We start from the raw sequence: 22305 nt of genomic DNA, 5'->3' as shown, positions 1-22305 counted from the left end.
TGCAGGAAATGCAGGAATCGACCGAGTTGAAATTTCTTCGTGGGGCCTTCCTGGCCTCACACCACGCAACATATTTTCGCCACATGTGGTGATAATGTTGTGCGGTCACCTCCTTCCTGGCTTTGACCAGGGTAGGAATGACCTCTTCCGGAATGCCTTTTTCCCTTAGGATCCGGCGTTCAACCGCCATGCCGTCAAACGCAGCCGCGGTAAGTCTTGGAACAGACATGGTACTTGCTGAAGCAAGTCCCTTCTTAGCGGCAGAGGCCATGAGTCCTCTGTGAGCATCTCTTGAAGTTCCGGGTACCAAGACCTTCTTGGCCAATCCGGAGCCACGAGTATAGTTCTTACTCCTCTACGTCTTATAATTCTCAGTACCTTAGGTATGAGAAGCAGAGGAGGGAACACATACACCGACTGGTACACCCACGGTGTTACCAGAACGTCCACAGCTATTGCCTGAGGGTCTCTTGACCTGGCGCAATACCTGTCCAGTTTTTTGTTCAGGCGGGACGCCATCATGTCCACCTTTGGTTTTTCCCAATGGTTCACAATCATGTGGAAGACTTCCGTGTGAAGTCCCCACTCTCCCGGGTGGAGGTCGTGCCTGCTGAGGAAGTCTGCTTCCCAGTTGTCCACTCCCGGAATGAACACTGCTGACAGTGCTATCACATGATTTTCCGCCCAGCGAAGAATCCTTGCAGCTTCTGCCATTGCCCTCCGGCTTCTTGTGTCGCCCTGTCTGTTTACGTGGGCGACTGCCGTGATGTTGTCCGACTGGATCAGCACCGGTTGACTTTGAAGCAGAGGTCTTCCTAGGCTCAGAGCATTGTAAATTGCCCTTAGCTCCAGTATATTTATGTGGAGAGAAGTCTCCAGACTTGACCACACTCCTTGGAAATTTCTTCCCTGTGTGACTGCTCCCCAGCCTCTCAGACTGGCATCCGTGGTCACCAGGACCCAGTCCTGAATGCCGAATCTGCTGCCCTCTAGTAGATGAGCACTCTGCAGCCACCACAGAAGAGACACCCTTGTCCTTGGAGACAGGATTATCCGCTGATGCATCTGAAGATGCGACCCGGACCATTCGTCCAGCAGATCCCACTGAAAAATTCTTTCGTGAAATCTGCCGAATGGAATCGCTTCGTAAGAAGCCACCATTTTTCCCAGGACTCTTGTGCATTGATGCACTGACACTTGGCCTGGTTCTAGGAAGTTCCTAACTAGCTCGGATAACTCCCAGTCTTTCTCCTCCGGGAGAAACACCTTTTTCTGGACTGTGTCCAGAATCATCCCTAGTAACAGCAGACGTGTCGTCGGAATCAGCTGCGATTTTGGAATATTTAGAATCCACCCGTGCTGTCGTAGAACTACTTGAGATAGTACTACTCCGACCTCCAACTGTTCTCTGGACCTTGCCCTTATCAGGAGATCGTCCAAGTAAGGGATAATTAAGACGCCTTTTCTTTGAAGAAGAATCATCATTTCGGCCATTACCTTGGTAAAGACCCGGGGTGCCGTGGACAATCCAAACGGCAGCGTCTGAAACTGATAGTGACAGTTCTGTACCACGAACCTGAGGTACCCTTGGTGAGAAGGGCAATTTGGGACATGGAGGTAAGCATCCTTGATGTCCAGGGACACCATATAGTCTCCTTCTTCCTGGTTCGCTATCACTGCTCTGAGTGACTCCATCTTGATTTGAACCTTTGTATGTAAGTGTTCAAAGATTTCAGATTTAGAATAAATCTCACCGAGCCGTCTGGCTTCAGTACCACAAATAGTGTGGAATAATACCCCTTTCCTTGTTGTAGGAGGGGTACTTTGATTATCACCTGCTGGGAATACAGCTTGTGAATTGTTTCCAATACTGCCTCCCTGTCGGAGGGAGACGTTGGTAAAGCAGATTTCAGGAACCTGCGAGGGGGAGACGTCTCGAATTTCCAATCTGTACCCCTGGGATACTACTTGTAGGATCCAGGGGTCCACTTGCGAGTGAGCCCACTGCGCGCTGAAACTCTTGAGACGACCCCCCCCACCGCACCTGAGTCCGCTTGTACGGCCCCAGCGTCATGCTGAGGACTTGGCAGAAGCGGTGGAGGGCTTCTGTTCCTGGGAAGGGGCTGCCTGCTGCAGTCTTCTTCCGTTCCTCTACCCCTGGGCAGATATGACTGGCCTTTTGCCCGCTTGCCCTTATGGGGACGAAAGGACTGAGGCTGAAAAGACGGTGTCTTTTTCTGCTGAGATGTGACTTGGGGTAAAAAGGTGGATTTTCCAGCTGTTGCCGTGGCCACCAGGTCCGATGGACCGACCCCAAATAACTCCTCCCCTTTATACGGCAATACTGCCGTTTGGAATCTGCATCACCTGACCACTGTCGTGTCCATAAACATCTTCTGGCAGACATGGACATCGCACTTACTCTTGATGCCAGAGTGCAAATATCCCTCTGTGCATCTCGCATATATAGAAATGCATCCTTTAAATGCTCTATAGTCAATAAAATACTGTCCCTGTCAAGGGTATCAATATTTTCAGTCAGGGAATCCGACCAAGCCACCCCAGCGCTGCCCATCCAGGCTGAGGCGATCGCTGGTCGCAGTATAACACCAGTATGTGTGTATATACTTTTTAGGATATTTTCCAGCCTCCTATTAGCTGGCTCCTTGAGGGCGGCCGTATCTGGAGACGGTAACGCCACTTGTTTTGATAAGCGTGTGAGCGCCTTTAATTTTCTATCGGGGGAGACCCACGCATCATCACACACTTCATTTAATTTATCCGATTCAGGAAAAACTACAGGTAGTTTTTTCACACCCCACATAATACCCTTTTTTGTGGTACTTGTAGTATCAGAAATATGTAACACCTCCTTCATTGCCCTTAACATGTAACGTGTGGCCCTAATGGAAAATACGTTTGTTTCTTCACCGTCGACACTGGAGTCAGTGTCCGTGTCTGTGTCGACCGACTGAGGTAATGGGCGTTTTAAAGCCCCTGACGGTGTTTGAGACGCCTGGACAGGTACTAATTGGTTTGCCGGCCGTCTCATGTCGTCAACCGACCTTGCAGCTTGTTGACATTATCACGTAATTCCCTAAATAAGCCATCCATTCCGGTGTCGACTCCCTAGAGAGTGACATCACCATTACAGGCAATTGCTCCGCCTCCTCACCAACATCGTCCTCATACATGTCGACACACACGTACCGACACACAGCACACACACAGGGAATGCTCTGATAGAGGACAGGACCCCACTAGCCCTTTGGGGAGACAGAGGGAGAGTTGCCAGCACACACCAAAACGCTATAATTTTACAGGGACAACCTTATATAAGTGTTTTCCCTTATAGCATCTTAATATGTAATAATAATCGCCACAAAAATGCCCCCCCTCTCTGTTTTAACCCTGTTTCTGTAGTGCAGTGCAGGGGAGAGCCTGGGAGCCTTCCCACCAGCAGTTCTGTGAGGGAAAATGGCGCTGTGTGCTGAGGAGAATAGGCCCCGCCCCTTTTTCGGTGGGCTTCTTCTCCGTTTTTCTGACAACCTGGCAGGGGTTAAATACATCCATATAGCCCCAGGGCTATATGTGATGTATTTTTAGCCAGCATAGGTACATTCATTGCTGCTCAGGGCGCCCCCCCCAGCGCCCTGCACCCTCAGTGACCGTTGGTGTGAAGTGTGCTGAGAGCAATGGCGCACAGCTGCAGTGCGCTACCTTAAGAAGACTGGGAAGTCTTCAGCCGCCGATTTCTGGACCTCTTCTCTCTTCAGCATCTGCAAGGGGGTCGGCGGCGCGGCTCCGGTGACCCATCCAGGCTGTACCTGTGATCGTCCCTCTGGAGCTAGTGTCCAGTAGCCTAAGAAGCCAATCCATCCTGCACGCAGGTGAGTTCACTTCTTCTCCCCTAAGTCCCTCGATGCAGTGAGCCTGTTGCCAGCAGGACTCACTGAAAATAAAAAACCTAACAAAACTTTTACTCTAAGCAGCTCTTTAGGAGAGCCACCTAGATTGCACCCTTCTCGGCCGGGCACAAAGATCTAACTGAGGCTTGGAGGAGGGTCATAGGGGGAGGAGCCAGTGCACACCACCTGATCCTAAAGCTTTTACTTTTGTGCCCTGTCTCCTGCGAAGCCGCTATTCCCCATGGTCCTGACGGAGTCCCCAGCATCCACTTAGGACGTCAGAGAAATACAATTTTCAATAAACCGGCAGCCAGTAGATGGCACCCAACTGAGCAAATCATTTATACCGCTTTCACACCACACAAATAACCCGGTATCGACCCGGCATATTGCTGGGTCGCCACAGGTCGGCATGCGGTGTGAAAGGGGCATAGCTGAAATCCTGGGTCGCCTGACCCAGCAATTCAACCCGGGTATAAAGCAGTGTTATGCCCGGGTTGAATACCGGGTCAGTGGCTGCGTAAACGGGCTCCTGGGTCGATGCGGCCTGGGACCCGTTTACTAGATAGGGAGAGGCGGCGCGGAGATGATCTCATCTCCCAGCGCCGCCTCCACCTCCGCTGCTATGGCAAGCCGCCCGGCATATTACTGGGTCGGGGAAGCCTGCAGCAGCTGCCAATGCCGGATCCCACACAAGAAGGACCCGTTTCCAATTCCTGGGTGGGATCCGGCATTGGTAGTATGAAAGGTATTACTGTTCCCTTCGGACACAACGGACTGCTGAAGCCTGCATTTCAGCTCCCACCCGCTGGGGGTGGCAAGCTGTAATCGGCAAAAAATTGACACATTTTAGCGCTCAAATGGGACTTTTTTGCGTCACGCGCAGTAGTTTGGTCAGGCTTAGCTGCTTTACGCGGCTAAACCGGACCTCTCTGAGCGAGACAAATAAGTACAATGGAATATGGCTCCCCCAATCTCCTGTCACTTTAGATGGGAGATCAAGAGCGATAAACACTTGAATATCGCCCAATGTGTCTGACAGAGGCGTGATCCTGCAAAGCAATTACAAGCTCAACGCTCTCTTTGAGGCTTATCGGTCTTTTACAACACACACCAACAGGCTTGCACACAATAGTACACCAACTGTAGAGCTTCCCAGTTAAACACGTAGTAGTCCTTTATATATAAATTAGGCTTTTACTCAGACTGTATTACAAATATATACAGAGTGTGCACAGATTTGCTTTAAGAACTGGAGTGTTTATTGTTCACTGAACAGATCTACCACAGTAAATTGTCATGTTAGAAAGAAAGTATAAAGGACAACTCCTTGCTTTACGAAAATATACAGTGCGAATTGGTGTATTGACATGTAGGAGCAAAATTGTTCATATATAGAGATTGTTTGTACCGTTCACACATCCGTTAGCTGAAAGTACCACACGTCCCGGTCTCAAGTGGGACCAGTGGCCCGCTACTACCTGGTGCACCTCTCCAGTGTAATCTGTACTGTTTATAGTATTGTTTTATTTGCATTACATACTCCATTGCTCTATACTTTATTCACTATATCCTTTGAGCAGCATATCATATTTTTATTGTAAAAGTATCAATAAATGATTTAATATTTATACCTACCTTGTTACTTGTACTATTTGCTGCAAACATAGGCAAACAACCTTATTATTTGTATTTGTAAAATTACATTCAATTGTGCATTAGTTCAATTCATTAATGATCATACCTAGCCGCCCCACATAATATTTCAATATCAACACTGACTATCTTAACAAATTTACTGGGTATATACACAGGGCAGGATCAGTTCTTTTGCATAATAGAGCATTTAACATTACACCTCAACCCATAACTTTTCTGGCCATCAGGTGAGCTCCCAATTTCTTCAATTAGCTTATTCATTACATCACACACACATATTTTGTAAGTGTGTGACAATATAATCCACAGCCCAATGGTTCCCAAACTTTTTTGAATAAACTAATGTTTATATGTAATCCTTAGGTTCAGTTATGTGGTGAGGGAAAAGATTTGCTCCTGTTTGTCCACATATTTTATGATTGACAGCCACAAGCACTAGTTTTGCCTATTACATTGACAATAGTTTAAATTGGTCTTGTACCACCAACCTGAGGCACCCCTGCAAGTGTCCCACAGCACACAGTTTGAGAACCACTGCCATAGCCACTAGGATGCTTACCGATCTCTGTAGAACACCGCAAGATAACCACATGTACAGTAGCCCATAATAAAGCAAGAGGGCACACGCCATGTTTTTAATCAAATTTATTGACTCATACAGGTACGTACATCTCAAGGATAGAAGTCACAGTTTCTGTTTTCTAAGAGACTTGTCTTAGAAGACCAAAACATTAACTAGTACCCTTGATGTACACAAGTTAGTTAATTTGAAGACTATATACCTGGTAAATGTATTTTTTGAGAAATATATAATCACCACTGAAGAATAGTTACCATGACTTCTCAATAACTGTATACATAGCACCAAAGATGAAACATTTGAACTAAAAATGTAGTAACAAGAATGGGAAACAGAAAAATATACATAATTTCCCTTTGAGAGGTGCAGCTGTAGCACCATAACATAAAGGAAACATGTCTGATGTCATGCATATCATGGTCATAACTATATATAAAGTTTGAATGAGATTACAGTAGATAACAGTATGGATTACCCATCAGTAAAATACAACATAGAACAATGAAAAATATTAATGAAGAAAAAAAAAAAAAAGGAACACGAGAAAGTTTGGAGGTGTGAAAAAGTAATCTCTCAGGATGTACCCACACTGCCAGCGATGCTGTAATCCTTCAATAGGCACTAAACTAATAACCTGAAGATCAACAAAGGGAGAGTGATCGTCTAACATTATTGGAATGACGAGGATCCATATAGCACCGATAATCTAGTCTCCCTGTTAGTTATATATTGTGTGTTTCTCAGTGACTACTATGGAGCCCCATACCCTTTGTTTGTGGTCTGGGTATTTGCTCTGACCCATAGAGAATGCTGCAACGAGTTTAGGAGCTGGGTTTTAACATCAAGTTGTCCAGGGCAACATAGCAGTGAAGCAAACCAGGAAGGCCAGGCAGAGGTGCCCTATGCACACCCTAAGCAACCCTCAGTCACCCCAAGCCACGCGTGAGCAGCACAGCCACCCCACTGCCCGACTTTGCTTAACTTATACAGTCATCCTGTTATTACTCATGACCGGCCTGTGTTCGCAGCAGCTTGTGTAACTTGGCCCCCATAAGGACAAGCATGACCACCCTGCTGCTGCCCAGCCTCCATAGCACGCATCTGCGGGTCTCACAGAGCTCCCCTCCAACAACCTTATGTGACCACCATCACTCCACTAACACATGAGGGACAGCAGCTGGCTCCTGCCGCCGCCCGTGGTCCCCACCACATACACCCCAGCCGACTATACTCACCGACACCATATACGTCCCTCTTCGCTGCCCGCACTCGACAGTTTCAGGGCCCGGGAAGAGGCGGAGCCGCTGGCGATGTGAGAACCAATCCAAAGTGCTGATTGGCTGTCTACCCCCATGTGACATATTTTAACCAGGGTAGGGTAAACTCAAACCAGCGCCAACCGCCGCTAATGAAACACTACCACGTGACTGTGATGGGAGGAGAGGGCGTGGTCTCAGCTACTTGCGCTGAGCATGCTCAGATTATAATGCGCGCATCATACTTGATACGCGACGCTCTGCTCCTGAACCTCCCACTAGTTTGCTGCTGCTGCTGCCTGACTCTGACCTGTAATAGGTAACATAAAAGAATTGGGAAATGCAGGAGCAGCAGCGCGTTGTTTGCCAACAGCTGGTTGGAGGGGTTATGTTGGAGGCTCTAGTGATATTGCTTGCATTACTGACGACGTAGTAGTGACACTTTGATAACTTTGCAAAATTAATATCTGAACTTTGAATAATGCTTTTATTTCTTTGGAAATCATTTAACAATGATGCTTATTACCAGCGGCATATTTCGTTTAGTATCAGTGATGCTAATGAATATGCCTGCCATGGGTAGTTATCATTACTTACCCCACCTCAGTGTCAGACTCCATAGGGGTTTGGGAAACCGTTAAGAGAGTGTACAGTTTGGAACTTTTAACGAATACAGTAAGTACCAGAACGGAAATGCTCTGTAGATAATACTCCACAGTTCTGTGCCGTATAATGTAATATATGTTTCTCATACGTCCTAGAGGATGCTGGGGACTCCGTAAGGACCATGGGGTATAGACGGGATCCGCAGGAGACATGGGCACACTATAAGACTTTGAATAGGTGTGAACTGGCTCCTCCCTCTATGCCCCTCCTCCAGACCAGTTAGATTCTGTGCCCAGGAGTGACTGGACACACACTAGGGGAGCTCTACTGAGTTTCTCTGAAAAGACTTTATGTTAGGTTTATTATTTTCAGGGAGACCTGCTGGCTACAGACTCTCTGCTTCGTGGGACTGAGGGGAGAGAAGTCAGACCTACTTCTTCTGAGTTAAGGGCTCTGCTTCTTAGGCTACTGGACACCATTAGCTCCAGAGGGTTCGATCACTTGGTGCGCCTAGCTGCTTGTTCCCGGAGCCCCCCTCACAGAAGCCAGAAGAAAGAAGCCGGGTGAGTATTAGAAGAACAGAAGACTTCAGTGACGGCAGAAGACTTCAGAGAGGTACCGCTCAGCGGTCGCGCCGTGCGCCATTGCTCCCACACAACAACGGCACTACAAGGGTGCAGGGCGCAGGGGGGGGAAACCTGGGCAGCAATATACCTCACTAAGTAGCCTGGCTAAGCATGTATACAGTGCTTGGACACTGTATACGGACCCCCGCCAGCATGAAACGCTAATATACAGCGGGGCTGAAGCGCGCCGAGAAGGGGGTGTGGCTTAGCCCTCACAACATGATGCAGCGCCATTTTCTCCACAGTCCCCGCCAAAGCACTGTATACAGTAGCAGTGAAAAAACGAAGGGGGCACAGTGGTTAGTGCAATATAGCATAAACTAGAGCACTATATTAGATAATGGGCATGTAATCATTGAGTTGTGCATATATGTCTGTGTTTTCCCTGTCAGATATACCCACTATAGCTTTTTAGTGCACGTGTCGACGTGTGTGTGCTCTGTCGCAAACAGCTATGGGAATCTCTCTGTCGGCATCGCCGACTCCTGTTGATACTTGATTCAGTAAATGCTGTGTCAGCAGGTCGGTAGTTGTTTGCTTTTCAAAAGTAAACACTGTAGGGGAGACACAGTAGTATGTGGGTGACCCTGTCGGCACCAACTGTTATTACTGGGTGTAAATTAACATGCTGTAACTAACTTATACCTGTATATATATTTATATGTATATGTATGGTACGGGTCCATGGACCTGTAGCTCAAGCACAGACATGGTAGTATTTGTGTGGAAGTGAGATTAAAATTATATATGTATACTTCCCTCGGACCCCTCGGGGTCGCAAGTATGTTATTTTGCCTGGTTACTACTCCCTGCTGTCGACGAATACTAGGTTTTCTGTCGACCATAAGGTTTCCTGGTTAGATCCACAACTTGGGCATTCAGTACATGGTCATACACATTCAGAACACATTAATGTCACTAGGGACCCGGCGGTTCCGGACAATCTGCGTATATGTATGATAGATAGAGAGAGATATATATATATATATATATATGATATGTGTGTATATGTGTATTGCAATATGTACACTGCTCAAAAAAATTAAGGGAACACTAAAATAACACATACTAGATCTGAATGAATGAAATATTCTTATTAAATACTTTGTTCTTTACATAGTTGAATGTGCTGACAACAAAATCACACAAAAATGATCAATGGAAATCAAATTTATTAACCCATGGAGGTCTGGATTTGGAGTCACACTCAAAATTAAAGTGGAAAAACACACTACAGGCTGATCCAATTTTGATGTAATGTCCTTAAAACAAGTCAAAATGAGGCTCAGTGGTGTGTGTGTGGCCTCCACGTGCCTGTATGACCTCCCTACAATGCCTGGGCATGCTCCAGATGAGGTGGCGGATGGTCTCCTGAGGGATCTGCTCCCAGACCTGGACTAAAGCATCCGCCAACTCCTGGACAGTCTGTGGTGCAACGTGGCGTTGGTGGATGGAGCGAGACATGATGTCCCAGATGTGCTCAATTGGATTCAGGTCTGGGGAACGGGCGGGCCAGTCCATAGCGTCAATGCCTTCATCTTGCAGGAACTGCTGACACACTCCAGCCACATGAGGTCTAGCATTGTTTTGCATTAGGAGGAACCCAGGGCCAACCGCACCAGCATATGGTCTCACAAGGGGTCTGAGGATCTCATCTCGGTGCCTAATGGCAGTCAGGCTACCTCTGGCCAGCACATGGAGGGCTGTGCGGCCCCCCAAAGAAATGCCACCCCACACCATTACTGACCCACTGCCAAACCGGTCATGCTGAGGATGTTGCAGGCAGCAGAACGTTCTCCTTGGCGTCTCCAGACTCTGTCAAGTCTGTCACATGTGCTCAGTGAGAACCTGCTTTCATCTGTGAAGAGCACAGGGCGCCAGTGGCGAATTTGCCAATCTTGGTGTTCTCTGGCAAATGCCAATCGTACTGCACGGTGTTGGGCTGTAAGCACAACTGCCACCTGTGGACGTCGGGCCCTCATACCACCCTCATGGAGTCTGTTTCTGATCGTTTGAATAGACACATGCACATTTGTGGCTTGCTGGAGGTCATTTTGCAGGGCTCTGGCAGTGCTCCTCCTGTTCCTCCTTGCACAAAGGCGGAGGTAGCGGTCCTGCTGCTGGGTTGTTGCCCTCCTACGGCCTCCTCCACGTCTCCTGATGTACTGGCCTGTCACCTGGTAGCGCCTCCATGCTCTGGACACTACGCTGACAGACACAGCAAACCTTCTTGCCACAGCTCGCATTGATGTGCCATCCTGGATGAGCTGCACTACCTGAGCCACTTGTGTGGGTTGTAGACTCCGTCTCATGCTACCACTAAAGTGAAAGCATGGCCAGCTTTCAAAACTGACCAAAACATCAGCCAGAAAGCATAGGAGCTGAGAAGTGGTCTGGGGTCACCACCTGCAGAACAACTCCTTTATTGGGGGTGTCTTGCTAATTGCCTATAATTTCCACCTGTTTTGTATTCCATTTGCACAACAGCATGTGAAATTGATTGTCAATCAGTGTTGCTTCCTAAGTGGACAGTTTGATTTCACAGAAGTGTGATTGACTTGGAGTTACATTGTATTGTTTAAGTGTTCCCTTTATTTTTTTGAGCAGTGTATATTCATATTACGATTTCTCATGAATGCTGAAGTAAAAGTATTCCTTCTCATGTGCTGGTCGCTCTGTTGATTAAGCTCTAGGTCGGCCGTGACGAGTTGGTCTCAGATCCTCACGAGGAGTCCGAGTGTTTATTCTTTTCCCGCCGTGGATAGAATGCTGTGAAAGTCAACTCCTGGTCGGCACGGGGCCCTGTCACAAAGGATCGTATACAGGAAGCTAAGTTATATTTTATTTATATGCTTTGAAGTTATTTGCATTACATGCGCATGGGGGAGTGCTTGTATTCGGAAAGGCATCCGATAGAATTACCCTAGAGAGAGAGGGGATGTTTCTTATGTTGGTTCTTCTCTATAACATTGCGGCAGGCTGCCGTGCGTCTACAGGAGGTGTGGCCAGGGGAATGCTGAGGCTGACTCCGAGAGATACTGGAGTTTTTCCCTGTGACGGTGTACCGCTGTTTGGGGATGCCTCAGTTAAGTCACTCTCGGCGGATAGTACTGGTAAGTCTACCTTCGTGAGTTAGATTCCCTCACAACGGTTGGTGACGCATTCTTTTGTGGGATGCAGTAATTTTAACCGGTTCGATACCATTCTTTTTTCCCTTTCTGTGCAGATAGTGGAAGGTGAAAAGGTAAGAGCTCTGCAGCCTTGTTAGGTTCGCAGAAGCGGATATTGTCTTCTGTTTCTACCACATCTACCGCATGTCGCTGGGTCTATCTGGCTGGAGCTCACACCGGTGGGAACTCGTCTAATGCTCTTCCGTCAGTCCGGGAATGGACTTGGACCTGGGAGTTAATAATAGAATCCAAAGGGGGACATACTGGAGTTTGCAGAAGATTTCCCTCACTGATTTTTCAAATAGATCTTACCGATTCCCCTCTGGAAGGGGAGGTAGTACGCGACGCCATACCAGAGTTGCGTCGGGTTCAGGACTTTGTCCTGCTGTCCCTGTTAAAAAGGGTTTAAATGTGTTTCTCTGACGTCCTAAGTGGATGCTGGGACTCCGTAAGGACCATGGGGAATAGCGGCTCCGCAGGAGACTGGGCACAACTAAAGAAAGCTTTAGGACTACCTGGTGTGCACTGGCTCCTCCCACTATGACCCTCCTCCAGACCTCAGTTAGAATCTTGTGCCCGGCTGAGCTGGATGCACACTAGGGGCTCTCCTGAGCTCCTAGAAAAGAAAGTATACTTTTAGGTTTTTTATTTTCAGTGAGATCTGCTGGCAACAGACTCACTGCTACGAGGGACTAAGGGGAGAAGAAGCGAACCTACCTGCTTGCAGCTAGCTTGGGCTTCTTAGGCTACTGGACACCATTAGCTCCAGAGGGATCGAACACAGGCCCAGCCTCGGTCGTCCGGTCCCGGAGCCGCGCCGCCGTCCCCCTTACAGAGCCAGAAGCAAGAAGATGGTCCTGGAAATCGGCGGCAGAAGACTTCGGTCTTCAACAAGGTAGCGCACAGCACTGCAGCTGTGCGCCATTGCTCCTCATGCACACCTCACACTCCGGTCACTGATGGGTGCAGGGCGCTGGGGGAGGGCGCCCTGAGCAGCAATATTAAACACCTTGCTGGCATAAAACTCACATAATATAGTCTTAGAGGCTATATATGTGAAAAATACCCCTGCCAGATATCCATAAAAAAGCGGGAGAAGTCCGCCGAAAAAGGGGCGGAGCTATCTCCCTCAGCACACTGGCGCCATTTTTCCCTCACAGCTCCGCTGGAAGGATCGCTCCCAGGCTCTCCCCTGCAGTTTCAAGACTACAAAGGGTAAAAAAGAGAGGGGGCACTAAATTTAGGCGCAGTAGTATACCGTGCGCCGCTAGATAAAATAATGTAATTAGCTATAAATTGTATTCCAATGTATTACTTTTCAACCTTATTGTTTGCCTGGGTATGATACATTTAGGGGTGTGGAGGTATCAGTCAGGATAGTACAGCGTGGTGTCGTGTGGTAGCATTTAACACTGACAGCCTCGATTCTCTGTACATGCCTGCAGCATCTGACCAAAGATATCAGGCTTTTACCTGCAGCTAGAGGACACTGCACGTTAGTACTGATAGTTTAAAGAAGCAGATTATTGTCCACATACCCAGACATGCAGAGAGACTAGCCAGCACAGTACAATGCGATGATATGTGGTAGCATGTAACACTAGGAGCCCTGACTCTCTATACATGCCTGTGGCATCTTATATAAAAAAGATAAAAAAGACTAGGATTCCATTTATTATGTACATAGCTACAGAATACTGTATGCAAATACTGATAATATAAAGGAGGAGACAACTGTTCTACACTATTATACTTATATAACAGCTTTTTCAAACTTTTCTGTAGAGCATGTTTATTGGGATTAAATGTCTTTTTGACACTGGTCTATGATATCTAGGAATAAAAACCAGTATCTCACTGACTGGGAACCCAGCCACAGGACATCCAATACGAGTACTGTCAGTATAAAGGTGTATAAATTGCCCTGTGTTATCACTATATTAATATTATAAGCCCTAAAACCGTTCCATAACCTTATCTGTGAGAGATGTGGAACATGATATGGGCATGAGATATATATATTAAGCAGGGTAAAAGTAATTAATAACTGTGCAGTATACTACGACTACTGCCAGTATATAACCAAACATCAGTTGAATATAAACGTACTATCTCCTATTGGGGCTATAGAGTACACAAACGCACAATAATTCAAACGGGGGAATATAAATTGATCCCTCTTTAAATGGTGTGTATATGATCAACGTGTAATGTCATCAGCCTAAAAGACTGTACAGTATGACAAATAAATCTCACATGCATGCATTGTACATATATATATGATTGCTTGGTTACAAGAAAGACCCTAATGTGTCCTCTGCCTATAATAAACCACCCATAACTATACTGTATTTAGAAAGAGATATTATAGCCCTTCAGTGATAAGACAGTATAGTCACAACACAGCTAGATATTTTGCTTAGATTTAGCAACATTTGTATCGAGACAACACTCTGGTACCAGGTGTAACATTTAAAAGCAACTATTATTCTTGGCAGGATTGAAGCACAAAATATCTGCACTAAGAATTCTTGCCTTTACCAAAAACAATAGAAGGCTCACATACGATTATGAGCAAATATTGTTTATAATAATGCAGTAAGGTTGGCACAGATTTTTGAAGAATTTTATTATCAATCAGGGAGTATTATAATAATAACCAAGATTACATAAACATATATATATATCCCAACCTTTATTCTTCTTAGGAATATAACATTGGAATACTAAGTTACATGAAACATTAATAAATGACAGGCGGCACACGGCTTTGATTTTAATCTTTTTTTATTATTTGACACTAGGACAAGTGAATTATCTCTTTTTCTTTACTTGTCCATTTTTTTCTGATTCACGTCTACTATTCTTTATTGTTTTTATACTTCACTTTTACGGCCCAATTTAGGGTCATAATACTTCATATGGGATATTAATAAAGTTGAGTTATTCCATATGGGTATTGGTAGGTACTATAAATCAAGTGTTAATATATGTATATATATATATATATATATATATATATATATATATATATATATATATATATATATATATATATATAAAAAGTATAGTGACACAGATTTAATATCAAAAATCTTTACTGGTCTTGGGAAAAGAGTGCACCCAGAGAAACTGATCCCCTTTTCCTTACCTTGTTTGCATGTAGTTTAGGATCAGTGGGTAGCACCAGTCTGTAATCATATTTCTCTATCGTCCTAGTGGATGCTGGGGTTCCTGAAAGGACCATGGGGAATAGCGGCTCCGCAGGAGACAGGGCACAAAAAGTAAAGCTTTTCCAGATCAGGTGGTGTGCACTGGCTCCTCCCCCTATGACCCTCCTCCAGACTCCAGTTAGATTTTTGTGCCCGGCCGAGAAGGGTGCAATCTAGGTGGCTCTCCTAAAGAGCTGCTTAGAAAAAGTTTAGCTTAGGTTTTTTATTTTACAGTGAGTCCTGCTGGCAACAGGATCACTGCAACGAGGGACTGAGGGGAGAAGAAGTGAACTCACCTGCGTGCAGGATGGATTGGCTTCTTGGCTACTGGACATCAGCTCCAGAGGGACGATCACAGGTACAGCCTGGATGGTCACCGAAGCCGCGCCGCCGGCCCCCTTGCAGATGCTGAAGTCAGAAGAGGTCCAGAATCGGCGGCTGAAGACTCCTGCAGTCTTCTAAAGGTAGCGCACAGCACTGCAGCTGTGCGCCATTTTCCTCTCAGCACACTTCACACGCAGTCACTGAGGGTGCAGGGCGCTGGGGGGGGGCGCCCTGGGAGGCAAATGTAACCTATATAAAGGCTAAAAATACCTCACATATAGCCCCCAGAGGCTATATGGAGATATTTAACCCCTGCCTGGATTCACTAAATAGCGGGAGACGAGCCCGCCGGAAAAGGGGCGGGGCCTATCTCCTCAGCACACGGCGCCATTTCCTCTCACAGCTCCGCTGGTCAGGACGGCTCCCAGGTCTCTCCCCTGCACTGCACTACAGAAACAGGGTAAAACAGAGAGGGGGGGCAAATTTATGGCGATATTTTGATTTATATAAAGCAGCTATAAGGGAGCACTTATTATAAGGCTATCCCTGTTATATATAGCGCTTTTGGTGTGTGCTGGCAAACTCTCCCTCTGTCTCCCCAAAGGGCTACTGGGTCCTGTCTTCGTTAGGAGCATTCCCTGTGTGTCTGCTGTGTGTCGGTACGTGTGTGTCGACATGTATGAGGACGATATTGGTGTGGAGGCGGAGCAATTGCCAAATATGAGGATGTCACCCCCTAGGGAGTCGACACCAGAATGGATGCCTTTATTTATGGAACTACGGGATAGTGTCAACACGCTAAAGCAGTCGTTTGACGACATGAGACGGCCGGACAATCAATTAGTGCCTGTCCAGGCGACTCAAACACCGTCAGGCGCCCTTTGCCTCAGTCGGTCGACACAGACCCAGACACAGGCACTGACTCCAGTGGTGACGGTGACGAATCAACCGTATTTTCCAGTAGGGCCACACGTTATATGATTTTGGCAATGAAGGAGGCGTTACATTTAGCTGATACTACAGGTACCACTAAACAGGGTATTATGTGGGGTGTGAAAAAAACTACCTATAGTTTTTCCTGAATCAGAAGAATTAAATGACGTGTGTAATGAAGCGTGGGTTGCCCCTGATAAAAAGCTGATAATTTCAAAGAAATTATTGGCATTATACCCTTTCCCGCCAGAGGTTAGGGAGCGCTGGGAAACACCTCCTAGGGTGGACAAGGCGCTAACACGCTTATCTAAACAAGTGGCGTTACCCTCTCCTGAGACGGCCGCACTTAAAGATCCATCAGATAGGAGGATGGAAAATATCCAAAAAAGTATATACACACATGCAGGTGTTATACTACGACCAGCTATAGCGACTGCCTGGATGTGCAGTGCTGGGGTAGTTTGGTCAGAGTCCCTGATTGAAAATATTGATACCCTGGACAGGGACAATATTTTACTGTCGTTAGAACAAATAAAGGATGCATTTCTTTATATGCGTGATGCACAGAGGGATATCTGCACACTGGCATCACGGGTAAGTGCTATGTCCATTTCGGCCAGAAGAGCTTTATGGACGCGACAGTGGACAGGCGATGCGGATTCAAAACGACATATGGAAGTTTTGCCGTATAAAGGGGAGGAGTTATTTGGAGTCGGTCTATCAGATTTGGTGGCCACGGCTACAGCCGGGAAATCCACCTTTCTACCTCAAGTCACTCACCAACAGAAAAAGGCACCGACTTTTCAACCGCAGCCCTTTCGTTCCTTTAAAAATAAGAGAGCAAAGGGCTATTCATATCTGCCACGAGGCAGAGGTCAAGGGAAGAGACAGCAACAGGCAGCTCCTTCCCAGGAACAGAAGCCTTCCCCGGCTTCTACAAAAGCCTCAGCATGACGCTGGGGCTTCTCAAGCGGACTCGGGGACGGTGGGTGGTCGTCTCAAAAATTACAGCGCGCAGTGGGCTCACTCGCAGGTAGATCCCTGGATCCTGCAGATAATATCTCAGGGGTACAGGTTGGAATTAGAGACAGATCCACCTCGCCGTTTCCTGAAGTCTGCTTTACCAACGTCCCCCTCCGAAAGGGAGACGGTTTTGGAAGCCATTCACAAGCTGTACTCTCAGCAGGTGATAGTCAAGGTACCTCTTCTACAACAAGGGAAGGGGTATTATTCCACTCTTTTTGTGGTACCGAAGCCGGATGGCTCGGTAAGGCCTATTCTAAATCTGAAGTCCTTGAACCTGTACATAAAGATGTTCAAGTTCAAGATGGAGTCACTCAGAGCAGTGATAGCGAACCTGGAAGAGGGGGACTTTATGGTATCCTTGGACATCAAGGATGCGTATCTCCACGTTCCAATTTACCCCTCACACCAGGGGTACCTCAGGTTCGTTGTACAAAACTGTCACTATCAGTTTCAGACGCTGCCGTTCAGATTGTCCACGGCACCTCGGGTCTTTACAAAGGTAATGGCCGAGATGATGATTCTTCTTCGAAGAAAAGGCATATTAATTATCCCATACTTGGACGATCTCCTAATAAGGGCAAGGTCCAGAGAACAGCTAGTGATGGGATTAGCACTGTCTCAAGAAGTGCTAAAACAGCACGGGTGGATTCTGAATATTCCAAAATCCCAGTTAATGCCGACAACTCGTCTGCTGTTCCTAGGGATGATTCTGGACACGGTTCAGAAAAAGGTTTTTCTCCCGGAGGAAAAAGCCAAGGAGTTATCCGAGCTTGTCAGGAACCTCCTAAAACCAGGAAAGGTGTCTGTACATCAATGCACAAGAGTCCTGGGAAAAATGGTGGCTTCTTACGAAGCAATTCCATTCGGCAGATTCCACGCAAGAATTTTCCAAAGGGATCTGTTGGACAAATGGTCAGGGTCGCATCTTCAGATGCACCTGCGGATAACCCTGTCTCCAAGGACAAGGGTGTCTCTTCTGTGGTGGTTGCAGAGTGCTCATCTATTGGAGGGCCGCAGATTCGGCATACAGGATTGGATCCTGGTGACCACGGACGCCAGCCTGAGAGGCTGGGGAGCAGTCACACAAGGAAGAAACTTCCAGGGAGTATGGACGAGCCTGGAAACGTCTCTTCACATAAACATTCTGGAACTAAGAGCAATATACAATGCTCTAAGCCAGGCAGAACCTCTGCTTCAGGGAAAACCGGTGTTGATCCAGTCGGACAACATCACGGCAGTCGCCCATGTGAACAGACAGGGCGGCACAAGAAGCAGGAGTGCAATGGCAGAAGCTGCAAGGATTCTTCGCTGGGCAGAGAATCATGTGATAGCACTGTCAGCAGTGTTCATCCCGGGAGTGGACAACTGGGAAGCAGACTTCCTCAGCAGACACGATCTTCACCCGGGAGAGTGGGGACTTCATCCAGAAGTCTTCCACATGCTGGTAACCCGTTGGGAAAGACCAATGGTGGACATGATGGCGTCTCGCCTCAACAAAAAACTGGACAGGTATTGCGCCAGGTCAAGAGATCCACAGGCAATAGCTGTGGACGCGCTGGTAACGCCTTGGGTGTACCAGTCGGTGTATGTGTTTCCTCCTCTGCCTCTCATACCAAAAGTATTGAGAATTATATGGCAAAGAGGCGTAAGAACGATACTAGTGGTTCCGGATTGGCCAAGAAGGACTTGGTACCCGGAACTTCAAGAGATGATCACGGAAGATCCGTGGCCTCTACCTCTAAGGAGGGACTTGCTTCAGCAGGGTCCCTGTCTGTTTCAAGACTTACCGCGGCTGCGTTTGACGGCATGGCGGTTGAACGCCGGATCCTAAAGGAAAAAGGCATGCCGGAAGAAGTCATTCCTACTTTGATTAAAGCAAGGAAGGAAGTAACCGTGCAACATTATCACCGAATTTGGCGAAAATATGTTGCGTGGTGCGAAGATCGGAGTGCTCCGACGGAGGAATTTCAACTGGGTCGATTCCTACATTTCCTGCAATCAGGATTGTCTATGGGTCTCAAATTGGGATCTATTAAGGTTCAAATTTCGGCCCTGTCGATTTTCTTTCAAAAAGAATTGGCTTCAGTCCCTGAAGTCCAGACCTTTGTTAAGGGAGTGCTACATATACAGCCTCCTGTGGTGCCTCCAGTGGCACCGTGGGATCTCAATGTGGTTTTGGACTTTCTAAAATCTCATTGGTTTGAACCACTAAAGAAGGTGGATTTGAAATATCTCACATGAAAAGTGACCATGCTTCTAGCCCTGGCTTCGGCCAGGAGAGTGTCAGAACTGGCAGCTTTATCTTACAAAAGCCCATATCTGATTTTCCATTCGGACAGGGCAGAACTGCGGACTCGTCCGCATTTTCTCCCTAAGGTGGTGTCAGCATTTCATCTGAACCAGCCTATTGTAGTGCCTGCGGCTACAAGTGACTTGGAGGACTCCAAGTTACTGGACGTTGTCAGAGCATTAAAAATATATATTGCAAGGACAGCTGGAGTCAGAAAATCTGACTCGTTGTTTATATTGTATGCACCCAACAAGATGGGTGCTCCTGCGTCTAAGCAGACGATTGCTCGTTGGATCTGTAGCACAATCCAACTTGCACATTCTGTGGCAGGCCTGCCACAGCCTAAATCTGTAAAGGCCCACTCCACAAGGAAGGTGGGCTCATCTTGGGCGGCTGCCCGAGGGGTCTCGGCATTACAACTTTGCCGAGCAGCTACGTGGTCAGGGGAGAACACGTTTGTAAAATTTTACAAATTTGATACTCTGGCTAAGGAGGACCTGGAGTTCTCTCATTCGGTGCTGCAGAGTCATCCGCACTCTCCCGCCCGTTTGGGAGCTTTGGTATAATCCCCATGGTCCTTTCAGGAACCCCAGCATCCACTAGGACGATAGAGAAAATGAGATTTTACTTACCGATAAATCTATTTCTCGGAGTCCGTAGTGGATGCTGGGCGCCCATCCCAAGTGCGGATTATCTGCAATAATTGTACATAGTTATTGTTAACTAATTCGGGTTATTGTTGAAGGAAGCCATCTTTCAGAGGCTCCGCTGTTATCATACTGTTAACTGGGTTTAGATCACAAGTTGTACGGTGTGATTGGTGTGGCTGGTATGAGTCTTACCCGGGATTCAAAATCCTCCCTTATTGTGTACGCTCGTCCGGGCACAGTACCTAACTGGAGTCTGGAGGAGGGTCATAGGGGGAGGAGCCAGTGCACACCACCTGATCTGGAAAAGCTTTACTTTTTGTGCCCTGTCTCCTGCGGAGCCGCTATTCCCCATGGTCCTTTCAGGAACCCCAGCATCCACTACGGACTCCGAGAAATAGATTTATCGGTAAGTAAAATCTCATTATCTGTAATTTATATAATTACTGAGAGACTATATCCCTGTGACCACCATCTATTATCAAATTAATCTGGTGCGGGACTTTTTTGTTTTGTTTTTTGTTTTTTTGAATTGCAGTAGTATACATATAAGCAGCTATAAGGGAAAATCACTCAGTTATAGTGTTAATCCCTGTGTTATATAGCGCTCTGGTGTGTGCTGGCATACTCTCTCTCTGTCTCCCCAAAGGGCTTTGTGGGGTCCTGTCCTCAGTCAGAGCATTCCCTGTGTGTGTGCGGTGTGTCGGTACGGCTGTGTCGACATGTTTGATGAGGAGGCTTATGTGGAGGCGGAGCAGATGCCGATAAATGGACCTGAGTGGATGGACTTGTGGAAGGAATTACGTGAAAGTGTCAACTCCTTACATAAAAGGTTTGACGACATAGCAGATGTGGGACAGCCGGCTTCTCAGCCATCAGGGGCTCTAAAACGCCCGCTACCTCAGATGGCAGACACAGATGTCGACACGGATACTGAATCTAGTGTCGACGACGATGAGACTAATGTAACTTCCAATAGGGCCACACGTTACATGATTGAGGCAATAAAAAATGTGTTGCACATTTCTGATGTTACCCCAGGTACCACAAAAAAGGGTATTATGTTTGGGGAGAAAAAACTACCAGTGGTTTTTCCCCCATCTGATGAATTAAATGAGGTGTGTGAAGAAGCGTGGGCTTCCCCCGATAAGAAACTGGTAATTTCTAAGAAGTTACTAATGGCGTACCCTTTCCCGCCAGAGGATAGGTCACGTTGGATAAAGCGCTCACACGCCTGTCAAAGAAGGTGGCACTACCGTCTCCGGATACGGCCGCCCTGAAGGAGCCTGCTGATAGGAAGCAGGAGGCTATCCTGAAGTCTGTATATACACACTCAGGTATTATTTTAAGACCGGCTATTGCTTCAGCATGGATGTGCAGTGCTGCAGCTGCGTGGTCAGATTCCCTGTCGGAAAATATTGATACCCTTGACAGGGACACTGTATTGCTAACCACAGAGCATATAAAAGACGCAGTCTTATACATGAGAGATGCACAGAGGGATATTTGCCGGCTGGCATCTAAAATAAGTGCAATGTCCATTTCTGCCAGGAGAGGGTTATGGACTCAGCAGTGGACAGGGGATGCAGATTCTAAAAGGCATATGAAAGTTTTGCCTTATAAAGGTGAGGAGTTGTTTGGGGATGGTCTCTCGGACCTCGTTTCCACAGCGACAGCTGGGAAGTCAGCTTTTCTACCCCATGTTCCCTCACAGCCAAAGAAAGCACCGTATTATCAGGTACAGTCCTTTCGGCCCCAAAAAGGCAAGCGGGTTAAAGGCGCGTCCTTCCTGCCCAGAGGCAGAGGTAGAGGGAAAAAGCTGCAGCATACAGCCAGTTCCCAGGAACAAAAGTCCTCCCCCGTTTCCTCTAAGTCCACCGCATGACGCTGGAGCTCCACAGGCGGAGCCAGGTACGGTGGGGGCCCGTCTCAAGAACTTCAGCAATCAGTGGGCTCGCTCACGGGTAGATCCCTGGATTCTTCAAGTGGTATCTCAGGGGTACAAGCTGGAATTCGAGACGTCTCCCCCTCGCCGTTTCCTCAAATCTGCCTTGCCAACAACTCCCTC

General features: G+C 47.1%; 1 protein-coding gene across 1 annotated transcript in view; it reads right to left on the bottom strand.

The window, feature by feature from the left end:
- Positions 1–7557, bottom strand: part of ZHX3 (zinc fingers and homeoboxes 3) — a 101473-nt gene extending 93916 nt beyond the window's left edge. The window contains exon 1 of the mRNA XM_063960248.1: positions 7383–7557. The gene's annotated coding sequence lies outside the window, so the exon portion shown is untranslated. The remainder of the gene's footprint in view (positions 1–7382) is intronic.
- Positions 7558–22305: the final 14748 nt, after the last annotated feature.

Source organism: Pseudophryne corroboree, chromosome 3, assembly GCF_028390025.1.
Source record: "Pseudophryne corroboree isolate aPseCor3 chromosome 3, aPseCor3.hap2, whole genome shotgun sequence".
NCBI classification, from domain to species: Eukaryota; Metazoa; Chordata; class Amphibia; order Anura; family Myobatrachidae; genus Pseudophryne; species Pseudophryne corroboree.
This window is presented reverse-complemented; position numbering and strand designations above follow the sequence as displayed.